Source organism: Molothrus ater, chromosome 1 (assembly GCF_012460135.2).
Source record: "Molothrus ater isolate BHLD 08-10-18 breed brown headed cowbird chromosome 1, BPBGC_Mater_1.1, whole genome shotgun sequence".
NCBI lineage: Eukaryota > Metazoa > Chordata > Aves > Passeriformes > Icteridae > Molothrus > Molothrus ater.
The window spans coordinates 23129423-23144210 of NC_050478.2; the positions used below are offsets into that span (position 1 = coordinate 23129423).

Here is a 14788-nt window from a genome sequence, read left to right on the forward strand (position 1 = left end):
GTTGTCAGGTTGTCAGTGCCTGGTACTGAAGGGCCCCAGACTGGTGTCAGTAATGTAGATTACTGACATTCTGGTGGTTTGACATTCTGGTGGTCTGACAGGTGCTCAGCAGAGGCGCTGGGTCACTTGCCCAGCTCCTGTTCCAGCTACTGACCCCTACTGCTGCTGTGGGTGTGGGGCAATGGTGGAGCCTCAGTCTGTCACCTTCCTCGGGGCTGTGTCTGCAGATCTGGCCCATGCACTCATCCACAGCATTGGAAGGAGGGGACAGTGTTTGGGATATCTTTACTCCCAGATGCTGAACTTTATGTCCTTGTTGAACTGCATGAAGTTTCCATCAGGACATTTCTCCAGCCTGTGCAGGTCGTTCTGGATAGCGGGCCTGGATACCAACCTCCCACCCCACCAGCTGCAGAGAGTGCACTCTCTGATCCCCTCCAGGTTGTTGATAGGGGTATTAAACAGGGCATGTCACCAGATGGACCCCTGCAGCACCCTATTTGTTACCAGCTTGCAGGGACAGTACAACCCATTGGCACAGCTTGCTAAACATTTTTAGTCCAGTTAGTTGTCTACCCATCCAGAATGTAACATCTTAACTTGAATGCAGAAATGCTGTGTGAGACTGTCAAAACCTAGTTAAAGTGAGTGATGTTCATCACTCTGATGTTGTCCAGAAATCCAGTCAAGATTTGTAGCAGAGAAGACCATCTTGTTATTCTGGCAAGATTTACCCCTGCCGAATCCATGCCGTCTGTTGCCAGTCACTACCCCATTTTTGTGCCTGGAAATGTGCTCCAAGAGGATTTGCTTTGTGATTTTTCCAAGGACCTAATTTGTAGTTCCTTGATTGTCCTTTTGGTCTTTTCCTGAAGAAGAGTACACAATCTTTGGTCATCAGGGACCTTTTGCAGTCTCCATTTCTAAGGGGTTTCATGTCACCCAAAAGGAACAGGTCAGTACTTAGTTGTCTACTTTGCAAGCATGAGTTCTTACTTCAGGCTGTCTGGAAATGCTTGAAAGAGGAAAAAATATCCTTTCACTATTTCCTCTAGAAGTTAAAATATTTTTAGTTTCTTTCAAGTGTGTTTCTTTTCCCCTGATGCTCTGCTCCTGATAGAAAATGAAGTTTACATTTCTTATGGTGTTTTCAAGTACAGTGAAGGCATTTCCACATTTGTAACATGATTGATAATCTGCTTATGCACCTCACCACATTATTACCTAGAAACTCCAGAAACTGTTTTGCAGCATGCCTCAGTCTTTTTCCTATAGCCAGAGTTTGCTAGAGGCACTGTGGTTGCCATGAACTGTTTAGGATGCCAGGTGCTAATGCAGGATCACAGTACTAATGAAAACTATAGGGTTCAATGTTTGACAGCATTCCCTGTTCTTGTCCTTGGAGGGGAAGTTGGCTAAGATTCTGGGAAAAGCGGTGCTGACTTTATTTTTGGTGCAGAGAAGCTGTTACGTAAATGCCTGATATCAAAGGTGTATGTGCCTTTGAAAATGATTGTGTGTGTGCTGGATTTTTTTTTTTTCCTTGCTGTCTGATCTTTCTAGCATCACCTGGATCTTCAGCACTAGTAGCTGGTGTTCTGACAGAGCTTATTGCAGAGTATGAATCAGAGCCCTTAATGTTTTGTTTGTCTAAAAGAGCAACCTAGATAACATCTGTGTCTGCCCAGCTGTTTTCTTGACTCCAAGCATTACTCATTTGGCTGAACACTTGCTTCACTGACCCTGTTACTCTTAGTAGACTCTGGGGCAGGATTCTGGAATGCCTGAGCAAATATTTTTGGAGATCTTAATCTCTGTTTTGATTAATATGAGCAGTGGCTTTCAGGTATTCCACAAAAGGCTCTTGGAGTATTGCACAAAAACTGAAAGGTTGGCATTTTAGGTTGTGTCTGTGCAAGACACATAGATTTATCATTGCACAAACCATCCCCAGCTCTGCTTTGCCTGGAAGGGTAACTCTGTCTCCATTTGCCTGTGAGTCAGCTGCACTATGATGCAGGTGAGCCTGGTGGTGGTGGGGCAGAGGAGCAGCCCAAGGGGGTGTGGGCTGCCTCCCTGCAGGCTGCTCCCCCAGCCCACCCTTGGCTGCCTCGTGCTCAGAGCCACCTGTTCATGCCTCTGATATGGAGCACTAATAGTTATGTATGTGTGGAATAAAATAAAAATAAGAAACCTAGAATGTATTTACCTTGTAAATAGCTAAATTGTGCTATGTCAGATTTATTAGCACGTGAAGTGGTGTAGGACTTCAACAATAGTGTGGCCACTATTCTGAGAAGCAGATGTGTAAGCATAAATGATACTTGCAAGTGCAGGCTCTTAAATATGTAGCCTTATCTTTATGTAGCCCTGTTTTGTGGTGTGTACACAATGCACAATACAGGGATGTGCATAGAGGGCCTTATATACAGAAGTAAGCAAATAATACATTATAGTCATAACTTCCTTTCCTGTGCTTACTTAGAGAGTAATTATTGTAGACCATTCTTTGATTTCTCTGATACTGATTTCCGCTGGGATAAATGATGTATTATAGGAGTGCAACTGGAAATTAGGTGATTAAGTAAGCTTTATATTGGGCACTCTTAAAATATTGCCTGCTGTGGGATTGATGCGAAAATGAAAGTTGTTTAATAATAATATATCATACAAAAACTATTTCAAGAAAGGTCAGTGGAGCAAATTGAGGAAATTTGGAAGAAAAGAATCTTTTTTTCCTATTGCATAAAAATCTTTTAGGTTCTGTATTTAGACAAATGTTTTGCCTTGTGGGTGGTATTGTTTTTTTTGCCAAAACTTATTTTGCAAGTGGCTGACTACACAGCTTTAAAGGCTGTGTATCAGTAAAAAGGATATTTTTCTTCTTCAGGTCCCTGCTACCTAGTAGAAACTATACAGGTGTTTAGAATGCCTTTTGATGAAATGTTTGCAGTGTGTCATCCTCAGCTTTTAACTACCAGGGAATAAAGTGTTAATTTTGATGTATGAATGTGAAAACCTCTGGGCCTTTTATATGAGCAGTTTCTTTGCTGGTTGTGTTTTGTGGCCACAGTGACTTTCTGGCTTGTTTTCACACAGGTTAAAACCTCTTTGGCATCCACAGCAAGACCCTTCTGCCTGCTGAGTCTACTTAAAGCAAATCTCTTAAAGCTTCAGAGTATATAAAATTGTTCATTGAAGAATGACTCTTAAATATATTCATGAAGGAAAGAAACTTAATAATGTTCATTGTTTTCCCTTTCTCTTACTCAGAAAAATAATGGAAAAGCAGGTGTCTACATTTTCTGATCTAAAAGTGAAATTTCCTTATTTGATAGGGCTCTGTGGCAGCCATTGGTTTTTCCCCAGCAGTCTGCAGGCCTTACACTCAGGCTGGCTTTTGTCTAATGTCTGATAATGTCACCTTTATGTGAGTTAGGCTGTTTTGAAGTCTTTTAAGTCTTGCAGATAAAGAGGGTTCATACATATGGTGCTGAGCTTTGATTTCTCTGATACAACACTGCAGCATCTTTCTGCAAGTGAAACAAGGAAATTGGCATTGGGTGTGTTTTAGGATAAAGCCTTTTCATTCCTGCTTGACTTTAATCCTCAAAGTCTTAGCTTCAGAGGTCTTCAGAACCTGAATGCATCCATCTATCAGTCCTCTCCTTGCCAAAATGTTGCCATCCTTTTTAAAATGTATTTATTTTTAAAAATTATTTTTGGCATTTTTACCTTCACTGCTTTTGTCCCTTGAGCTTTCCTTTAATAAACATCTGCTAAAATTGCTTCAACCCTTTTTAATCTATCCTACTTTTTTTGCTAGTTTTATTGCCATCTGTTTCCCTGTGTTACCGACCAGTGCAGAATGTTCTTGTCACATGTCAATCCATTTCACTAAATAAGGGTTCCCAGTTTGTTATGGTTTTCCTATGGCATGCCCTATCAAGTGATGGGTCTCAATAACATGCTTTTGAGCAGACTACATAAGTGACTTGAATTAGTGACTTGCAAGGTATCAGAGGTCTTTGAAAACTTCCTGTCTGCACAGGGATGCACTGATCCACTGGGATCCACCTGTTCCCCTGGGATGCCAGCCATTTGAGTGGGTGAAAGGCAAGCAGAGGGTTTGGCTGTGCCAGCTGTGCAGCAGGGGAGCAGCTGGCAGCACTGGGCAGGGACAGAGGGGCTTCAGAGCCAAACAGGAGGGTAAGCACTTGCCTGGCTGCAGTGGTTAGGGGAAGTGTCTCTGTACCTCCATTATTAACTGATTATGAAAAATTGAGCTAATGTTTTAAGGCTAAGCTCTGATATGACAAAATGATTAATGCAGAATGTAGGTTATTTGCGACTGCTGTGAAATCAGTGGAGCAGTAGAAGATTTTTCTCTGTATTTTTGGTGGCATCAAAACATGCCATGGAAAAGTATTTTATGTACTTATACAACTAAACTGATCTAGCATTATGCAAATAGTATGGTAGAAAAGCGTTTTAAAGACAAATAAGTTAAAACAGGTCTAAATTTTACGTTTTTAAATGTTATGATAACCTTTAAAGCACTATGATTCAGAATTGTTTTGACTGGGAGAAAAAAAAAATTGAAAGTTTAGTTGGGCGGGGTAAGAAGTATTCTTATGCTGAAGTTTCAAGCCAGACTGCTAACCTCTTCAATGTTGAATCAGTTTTTGACAGTAATAGTTATCTCTGCAGAATTAAAATTTTCAACAAATGGGGTTTTTTAAATTCTGTAACTAGTTCATTCAGAAACTGGAAGCTAGCTGGTAGCTGAAAATCAGGATGCTTTGTTCTCATCTTCAGAGTATCTGTGGATATGAGCCTGGAGCAATGATGTGTACCAGTTCTTCAGTCCCCAAAAAATAACAATGAGGGACTTTTTGGATTACTAATAACTGCAGACAATAATGTACTTGTTAAAAGATGAAATTTATTTTTGTGAGTTTTCCTGTATACTATTTAAAATGTTTTATTTACTCAAACATCTTAATCCATTTTAGTTCCAGTTTCCTTCTACATGCTGCTTAAGACAAATGATATGGAAATAATTTCTATTAATAATTTGAAATTATGGAAATAATTCTATAAATAATAATTTCTAGACCTCAATTGCTCAGTTTTTAACAGTAAAACATAAATTGAAAATATGAATACATATGTAACTGTTGAAGCTCATCATTGTGAATTTCTTTCTTTAAAGAAATTGCAAACTTAATACAACACTTCTGGGTAGTCAAAACCAGCTCTTTTATTACCCAATATAACTGATACTATATAGCCATGTAAGGACAATCCTTTGGCACAGACTTACTATAAGTTCTAAAATAAGTTTTTCTGCTTGATTAAAAGGGATGATTATAGTTAATTTTCTCTATGGAAATAAGGAGGACAAACTTCTGTATCTGCCAGTGACTTGTATTGTTGAAGGTAAAAAAATCCTACATAGAGATTGTGGGCTTAAATCTTAAATCTAATAATATTCTGTAAATAAAGGCCTAGTTGAGGACACGCAGCTCATCAAAGAAGCCAGCATCTGATGGGTCTGAGAACAGGTCACCAAATTTGCATTTGGAGGTAATTTTCTTTTTATAGCACAAAGTAAAGAAAACACTTTTAATGATATTCATTCAATGCTGCCATTTTTCAACAAAATCATGTACTTACTGCAAAATGTTTTCCCATGATGACCTTTTTTCTTCTCATGTAACTGTGTCTGATCTGTGTTTCTGTTTGTGTAAAAACAAGAAACCTTACATGAATAAAAGCAATTTAAAAAAAGAAAACACAACCCTCTTCTCCCTAAGAACTGAGTCTACCATGCAGGTTATATAAAATGTACACTGATAAGTAAAGTCATGACTTTTACAGTTGTGAGGGAGGTGAAACAAAGCCTGGGGTCATATGCATTGGCTTTCCTATTTGTCTTCTGAAACCTCATTACACTTTGCAAATTTATTGCCTGTATTAATGCTGATCCACTAATGCTAATTCTTGGGAGCTCAATGAAATGCATTTCTGCTGATTTCTGACTGTCATTAGTAACCATGAAAATGTTACTTCTATCTGGGTTTGTCAGTGCCTTTCTTTGGAGCCTTTTTCCTGCAGTTGCTGCTCATGAAGGTTAAGCTAAATTTTCGGTGACTTTAAGTCAGGCAATGTTCATGTTCTACTGAAAATTTTGGGAGAAAGGGCAGTGTTAACTGTGAGAGCAGATAAAGGTTTTTTCACGACATGTTTAACATGAAATATGATAGAGGAATTAAGGTTGAAATTACCTAAATTTAATTGACTGTGGGATGTAGGTTTATAATGCTTAAGCTTGGGAGGCCATACTTTAGAACTGCCTGCTCTAAAACTGCTTCAGCATTTTGGTATCACGCATGCAAAATGTGCTCAAGCACTTTTGGAGCAGTGGTGGTTGGGTCAGTGAGCACAGGTGACACAGGTGGTGTGGAACCAGGGTAGTGTGAGCCTCTGAGCTGGCTGGGTCATGGTGGTCTGCAAATGTCCGTGTGTCTGAGTCTGTAGGTGTGTCCAGTTAGGGATGCACTTGAGTAGGGAACCAGGAAGCTCATAGACTGAATTAAATTTAAGAAGATTCTTTCTGTATTTTTGTTCTCTATCACAACCCTGAAATTTTTCTGGTACAAATTTTTAAAAATCCACTATATGAAATGTGTTTTAAGAATGCCTACGAGGAGCCAAGACATTATGGAGATGAATGCTGACTGACCTTGCACTACGTGCAATGTCCATGCATTTCCATAATGGCATTACTTTTCCCATGAAGCTGAGTGAATTACAGCAGGTTTGGTTTGAAGTGTTTGCTCTAGTTGTGGCATGAGTGAATTCTATGGCTTTTAAAACATTGCTAGTGTTCTATAGTCATGGCTGCTTTGCGATCAGTTGCAGTTCAGCACTTACTAAGAAACATTATTTCTTTTTTAGAGGGAATGTTATGATAGAAGCATATCTTGATGGATTGCAGTGAGTGAAGGCAATGCTTTTGGAAGGGAGATGTGCAAGGAGGTAGCAAAGATGACATGTTTATGGTATAGTGCACAATGCCTCAGATCTAATTTTATTCCATTCTTTAATACTAATTGCTGATGCTGGTGTTAAGCCAAAGTAATAGTTTAACAGCAAACCTTAAAACCCTAAGGTTGTTCTATTGAGTGGAAGACATTAATGTGACATGGAAGGAAATCTTCTCATTGGAATTTGATAGCAGTATAAAATTTGTATAAAAGGCCAGGACTAAATGAATCCATTAGATTTCACAGTACTTTAAACCTCAACCTGTATTCAAATACTGTTTCTTCTGGCAGAGAAAGTGCTGTGATGCTTTTAGCAAGTTATTAAACATCTGAGCCTTCATTTTCCATCTGATAGATAAAGAAATTAGTATTTTTCTCAGTGGATTTTGAAGATAGATTTCTTAGCACATCTTGAAGATATTCAGATGTTAGGGCATTAGGGAGGATGGCCTTGAAAATACAAAGATGAAGTCAGACAAAAGCTCTTCAGTATTGCTTGCATTCTTTTGCTCCCATAGCACAAAGAGGTTTTATCCTTTCTAATGTGTTTTTTGGATTCGTGTAGTTTTTTTAGCCTTTTGGTCAAAAACAATGAAATGAACCTTTGCCAAGATTAAAGTTTGGCACCTTCTTATGAAAGAGCACTTTATTTCTGATGTTTTAAGTATAAAGGCCTTCATGAGAGAGTCTAAGGAAAAGCCCTTTTTCTACTACTTGGTTCTGCTCTAAAGACACTTTATTATTGTGACACATTGCACTGCAAATTACCAGGTAACTGTGCACCACCCTACCTTTTCCCTTGTTATAATTATTTACTTTAAGAATAAGGGGAGTAGTCAACATTTTTTATCATATTAATATGTTAGTTGGACTCATGCCAAACTTACATTGATATCTGGGTTAGTTCAGAAAGGATTTACATGAATTAAAGCATGCCAGTTATATATAGCATGTGATTAAGGGAATGCATGTAGTACTTTAGATATAAATTCTTATGTGTTTGAGTTTTTTGGTTGTTTTTTGAGGGTTGGCTTTATTTTGTGGTGGTCTTTGTTTTCACACTATGTGTGTATTAATGGTTCTGTTTCATGTATCTTCATGGATTGGCCTCTGCTAAAGGAAGATCTGGGTTTGTGGGTTTTTGACTTTGTTTATATAATGAAGTGGGGTTTTTTAATTGTCTGGTTTTAACTTGTGTTTTTAGAAATCTCCTCTTAGATTTTGATACTTTGTTCTAGTACTAATATACAGCTTCCTCATACCTTTAATTGGTATTCATTTTTTATTACTTCAGATTTTGGTTCAAGAACATCTGTTTGATAAGGGCAGGCTTAATGTTGTTTATATTACCTGGGTTTGAAATGAAAAGCAGCAATTAAAAAATGTAAATTAATATTTCTTGAAAGTGACCTGAGGGATGTACTTGATCTGTGTGGTTTGCTACTGTTTATGCCATATTATGCAGTTTAATATTCAATGATAGCTTGCCCCCTGCCCTCTCAAAGTTGAGCTTTAGGGGAGCGCAGTTGGCAGAGTCAGAAGAGAGGCTAAAGTATTAATTTAGCACAAGCAAGTCCCACATCCAAACCCCTTTAAGTTTGAGATCCTATTAAACAACACACCAACTTGGAAACTTGTATTTCCCAGGCTGGCACGTGCTCTCATGAACTAAACTCCCCCTGTTTTCTGAAAGAGCATTTCTTACTTCTTCATCTCCATTGAAATGGCTTGGGAAGTGGCAGTGCTCTGGCCTGCCATGATCCTGGGAATGATGAGTCTGCAAAGACTGCTCCATTTCTTTAGTGATGAGGCATCTGCTACTGGCAGGGAAGAACAAGGATAAGAAAAGGATAGTCTAACTACTCCAGTAGGATGGTCTAACTACTCCAGTATAGGACAAGAATTTATGTCAGGCCTCTGTAAATACTCTGGCAGCTTTTCTGGGAATCCTATTAATAAGCAGGCCTCAGTGAGCCAACATTATTTAGCAGTACTTTTTAAAGATAGATTTGAATTGCTTGACCCATAATTGCCAGCTGTTTTTAAAAAATACATGGTCAATAAGGCCTATCAAAAAATTGAGTCATTTTAGGTTCAGTGTTTGTTTGAAGCAGAAATATCCCAGCCTAAAAATGAGTATAAACTTTTGAGGATGAGATGGAGGGGACCCTTTATTTGTTATTCTGAAAAAAATTCCAAATTATTCTGCTTGCATTCTGCTCTGCATGTGCATGAAGGAGTACAGGTACATCCCAGAGTCCATGTTGAGGCAGACAGAACTATTTTCCTGACTTGACAGTATGTGCATTCTGCAAGCCACACTGTTTGCAGCATCACTTTTCACATGCCAATTTTCAGGAAAGTTAAGGTGGTGTAGGAATGATTGGTAATTTTAGAAATTACACATCCTCATTTTCTCAAACACTTAAAGTTTATTCCCAAGATTTTATTCCGAAGATTTTTCTTCTGCTTTTTCATTTTATGCAGCTTTTCCTGAACTTGGCATGCTGAAAATACTCATAATTCATGCATAATGGAGGCCTGTTAAAGCATAACTGAATTTTTCTAGGATTTCCTACTGTAAAAACACACTGCAATTCCTTAATGAACCTATGCCTACCTGTGCATGTGCTAAAGCACAAAAAGGAACTTCCATCTGGGAAGGGACAGAGTCAGACTGCTCCTGGACATATCCCCTCAGGATTCAGGCCATAACCTGGAGACTGTGATGGCAAGGATACTGTTTTTTTTCCCCTGAATGTATTCAGTGCTTATAATATACGAAACACAGAATATGAAATATCCTCCAAGAGAAAGGATCCTAATAAGGAATTTGGAGGATTCAGGAAGATATTGGAAAAGCACATTGGAGTCTGTGCGTATGGAGGGCTAGGAGCAAAGACAGAATCAGAAGCAAGGTTTAGGGAGAGGGACAAGAGTCCAGGACAGTGGCAGGAGGTGATCTCTAATATTTGGAGGTCCTTTAGGGATTTCAGATCTCTCTTCAGATCTCTCAGTCTCCCTGTTCTGTTTCAGCAAATAGGTGTGAAACTCACTGATATGCAGAACTTAGACACAGCTGATTTTGGGATGGAAGCTGTTACTGCTGTCACTGTTTAAACTTAATTACAGAAGCCTGTGATGTAGTTAACAATATAGGTGGGAGAGATCTATATCATCACATATTTTAGAGGAAGAAATGTTACATACAATAGATTTGAGCCACAATGCCTGGTTAAAATTTACCTTTAGCTTTGAAGCTGTTTCTTGCATTTATTGAATGGGGTTTCAGTGTTGCCATTCCTGACAAATTATTTGTAAGTCTTACAAACTGTGTACTGTTCTCAAATGTTTAGAATTTGTCATATGTGACAATCTTCTTAGCATTTCAAAAGTAACTGAGAGATAAAATCAATGTGTGTACTGAAGACCTACATAAAATTTAATCGGGGTGTTGAGCTTATCATGTAAACTACACTACAAGTTTTTGGTTTTTGGTTGACCAAGTTGGGCAACAAGACCTGAGGGGCCTCAACACATAAAGTGGTTCTGTGCTGCTGTACTAACCTTCAGAGAAATGAGGAAAGGTGGTGTCCCCCTTCCCAGACTTGTGAAAACTGTGATAAAACCAATTAGCCATCTGTGCATGTATTGTAATTGGTGGTTCGTGCTGTCATGGGTGGTTAAAGAACAACCAGCCTTTGGTACGTTTATCTCTCAACATACTGGTTGCACACAGGTTAATGAGACTCCCCAGGAATATAAACACCCCTGGTACAAGTGTAGAGCATGAGATGTGTATTTGTATTGCAACTTTCAAATAGAAACTGTTTATTTTGGAAGGGTCAGATCTGTGTTCAGCATATGAAATTCAAAGGCAGCCATAAGACATTTTAAAGTGATCTTTTCTTGGGTTTTTTATACCACTGTGGCTTCCAGTGGAATCTTTGTTTGAATTCTTCTTGTCTGAATTTTTATTGCTTTAGTAATTGTTTCTGCTAGTACTATCTTTTTAGATTTTAAATATTTTCTGTAACCTTTCCTGAGGATAGACAGATATTCTATTAGACATATAAGCCCTCAATATTATAAGTTCTAAAAGCATTTAAGGGTTTTTTTCAGTAATTTTGTTTAAAATTTTGTCAGACAGCAGCCATAATTTTTTGCTGAAGTACCTCATGCATAAAGGCTTTCCCACTTCTGTTGGGAATCATACCTCAAAAGAGGTGTTCTGCAGCATTTACATTTCTGAGGCCTTCAAACCTTTCCTCAGCTAAAGTTTAGGTTGCAGTTTGTCCTTGAAACACTCTAGGGGAATCATAATTTATATGTTATCATGCTTCTCCTATTTTAAACTTCTTTTCCCACTTACTATTCATAATTAAATGCACTATTGGTTTTTATGGTAAAACTTTTGTTTTGCCCCTGATGCTGGAAGGGGTTTTGTGAACAAAAAAATTGCTTTTATGTCTATTAAGAGTCTAGTAGAGTGAAGACCTATTTTAATGACTAAGCTGCTAGGGCAATGCTAATTTTATTTTTAAGTATCAATTAAAAAGACATCATACTATTTGAAAGAACAACAGAATAATCAAGCATCAGTGACTCTGCTTCTTACAAGAAGTTTCTAAGAAAGTGTGTTCACTGCTACATGGTTTAGTCCGTGAGTTGTATGGCTCATGTTGTCTCATTTTTTGAGAATTTGTTTTTTTTCTAGAAAAAAAGGTAAGAGTACATTATTATCATTGTAACTTCATGTAGATAGTTATGGGACATCTTAGATTGTGAGAATTATTGCTTCAAGGGGATTTGACTTTGTTTTATAACAGTAAGAATAATTTCATAGTAATCTTCTGTTAAATCAGTCACAAATTAAATGTAGTACCAGGTTTGGGGTTCCCCCCCCCCCGCCAGAAGATTTTGCAAGTGGGTTTAGTGCATCCATGAAAGGAAGAGAGAGCTGGTGGACACCTTGGGGAGGCTGCTCATGATCTTTGGAAGGTCATAATAATCAGTCCAAGAGACTGGAAGAAAGCAAACATCATCCAGACCTTTGGAAGGGGTGGCAAGGAGGATGCAGGGAAATGCCAGCCAGCCTCACCTCAGTCCCTGGAAAGGTGACGAGCCTCTCATTTGGGAGGCCATCTCTACCCAAATTTCTCTCACTGTTTGGAAGCCTCTCCCACATCTCAGTACTACAGAGAGCTCTCATGCAAAAATGAAATAAAAACTAAATGAAGTGTTTTGTAGAGTTTTTGGCTTGAAACATTGTGCTGTAAATCCTGTAGCGGTTATTTAAGTGGAAGAATGTGTCCATTCACAGCCTTCAGCCTGTCAGTTCTATGGAATCATTCCCCTTGTTTGTCGTAGACCTTAATTTTTCCCTTCCCTCAGTAGTAGGATTCTTCAGCTTGATACAAGAGCGATAGATAGAAGCTAGATTGTTTATTCCATATATTTTTCTGTGTAATTTAACCAAAAGAAGTTTCCGTTGAATTTAAATTTGGTAGACTGAAACAGCATATTTCCTTTAAAATTTCCTTTAAAAAATTATTGAAATCTGAAAAAGGGTAAGGGAAATTCATTCCACCCTCCGAAATCAATATTTTGCTCCTTTTAAAATCATGAAAGCTTTGGAGGCTTCTTGTATTTTTTTATAGGCCACATATTTGCTCTTGAATAAATCTCTTGATGTATAAATCTGTCCCAGCCCTCTGCAGCCACTGTGCTCCATCACATGAAAATCCATGTTCTTCTACATAATAAGATCATGGGACAATAGGGGGTCTATTTTAGAACATACTGTAACTGGGTTCAGCTCTAGGGGTCAGAAGGAGATGGTCTGGGGAGGGAAAAACCCTCTTAGGTGAAATACTCTGTGGGGATGGGTGCTCTGTGAACATTTAAGCTGCAGCAGCTGTACCACCACTAACTGTATTTTGTAGAAGTATTTTTAATAGTATGTGGAAGAGGCTTTTTTCTCTTGTCCTTTCTGAAGTTTTTTATCTTCAGCAGCTCACTCTTCCTGAGATTCTTTCTATTTCTCACCTAAGAAGTCCTGGGAAAATAGATAAGCTGCTCAACATGCATTAAAGCTTTATCAGTTTCTGGACTCAAGTGCCCTTCAGTGAGAATGCCCAGGTGAATGCAGACCTCTTGTCTGAATTACTGAGATAAAAGAGGACAAGAGAAGCAGTCTGCAAGGGGGTAGTGACCCAGACTGCAAAGGGTTTTATAGGTCAAAACCAACCCTTTGTATTTAACCAAAGAACAGATGAAAATTACTGCAATACCTGCACTTCTGGTGCTTGTTTCCTGGGACTGCTTGACTCAGCACTGCAGCACTTTGAGATTTGACATGTTTTTTTGCTGGTCATCATTCTATGCCAATTTGATTAGTAAAGAACAAAAGTACAGGTGACTGCAGTGAAACCCTTGTCCGTGAGGTAGTTGCAGCCTTTTAGACAAATAGAGCTGGAAGGAGGGGAGATGATTCTTACAGCTGCCTCTCATATTTTATCATGAGAACTAAAAATATTCTTAAATCAGGGGTTGCTTGAGTGTTTCTAAATAGAAACTTGTTTAATGTCATGTCATGCCCCCATCTAGCTCAGTGTTTTGCTATCATCAGATTTTCCAGTCATTGTGATTTGTGTGATGGTTCTACATCTGTCATGTGTGCTGTGTATGCCATGCAGAACTGGTAAAACATCCATTTTTGAGACTTATAGGGGAAGAGCATCTAACTCTCCAGGTAAGAGAGAAAGACGTGGAAGAGGGATGAAAAAATGATGTATTAAAAAGGTTATTTAGTTGAACTGCCAAAAATTTTGCAGTCTGGAGGGATTTTGCAATATAGATTATTTGGGTGATAAAATGATAATGGTATTTCATGCTGATATGTATAAACCAATGCACATGAAGAAATTAACTGCAGCTATGCATGCATAATGGTGAGTCTAAACAAATTACATTATTCTGGATAAGAATTGTAGGATCATGGGACAATAGTGTGAAGATAGTGGTTAGGTGTTAAGCAGTCCTCTGAAAAACAGGTAAACCTTCAGAAACAAGTAGGAAAAGAAAGGAGAACAAAACCATAGATGTCATGAAGTTATTGAAGGAATACTGTTTCTATAAATACATTAAATATTAAGCCTCATAAACCAGAAATGACACAGTATATGTCCTTCCGATGCTGGACCCTAGAGCTGGGTGCCAGGTTCCAGGTGGGGTCTCTGTCCCCAGAGCAGAGCAGAGGGACAAAACCTCCCTGCCCTGCTGCCCAGGCTGCTCTTGGTGCAGCCCAGGACACGTTTGGCTCTCTGGGCTGTGAGTGCCCATGGCTGGGTCATGTCCAGCCTCCCATCCACCAGCAGCCCCAGGTCCCTCTGGGCAGGGCTGCTCTCAATCCCTTCATCCCCAGCCTGGAATACTGGGGGTTACCCCAGCCCAAATGCAGCACCTTGCACTTGGTCTTGTTGAACCCCATGAGACTCCCATGGGCCACTTCTCGAGCTTGTCCAGGTCCCTCTGGATGGCATCCTGTCCTTCAGGCATGTCAGCTGCACCACTCAGCTTGGTGTCATCAGCAAATTTGCAGAGGGTACACTTGATCCCTTCATCTATGTCATTAGTGAAGATATTAAATAACACTGGTCCCAATATGGACCCAAACCCTTTCATGTGAGTATCTCAAAGTGAAAATGAAGGGAGGCTAAACTCCAGTGCTTTCA

The 14788-nt window shown here is 39.0% G+C and overlaps 1 protein-coding gene and 1 pseudogene across 4 annotated transcripts in view; both read left to right on the forward strand.

Moving 5' to 3' along the window:
• CDK14 (cyclin dependent kinase 14) overlaps nt 1-14788 on the forward strand; it is a 440286-nt gene that overhangs the window by 45048 nt on the left and 380450 nt on the right. The window lies entirely within an intron of this gene.
• LOC118697146 (pre-mRNA-processing factor 6-like) overlaps nt 1-14788 on the forward strand; it is a 29310-nt pseudogene that overhangs the window by 11493 nt on the left and 3029 nt on the right.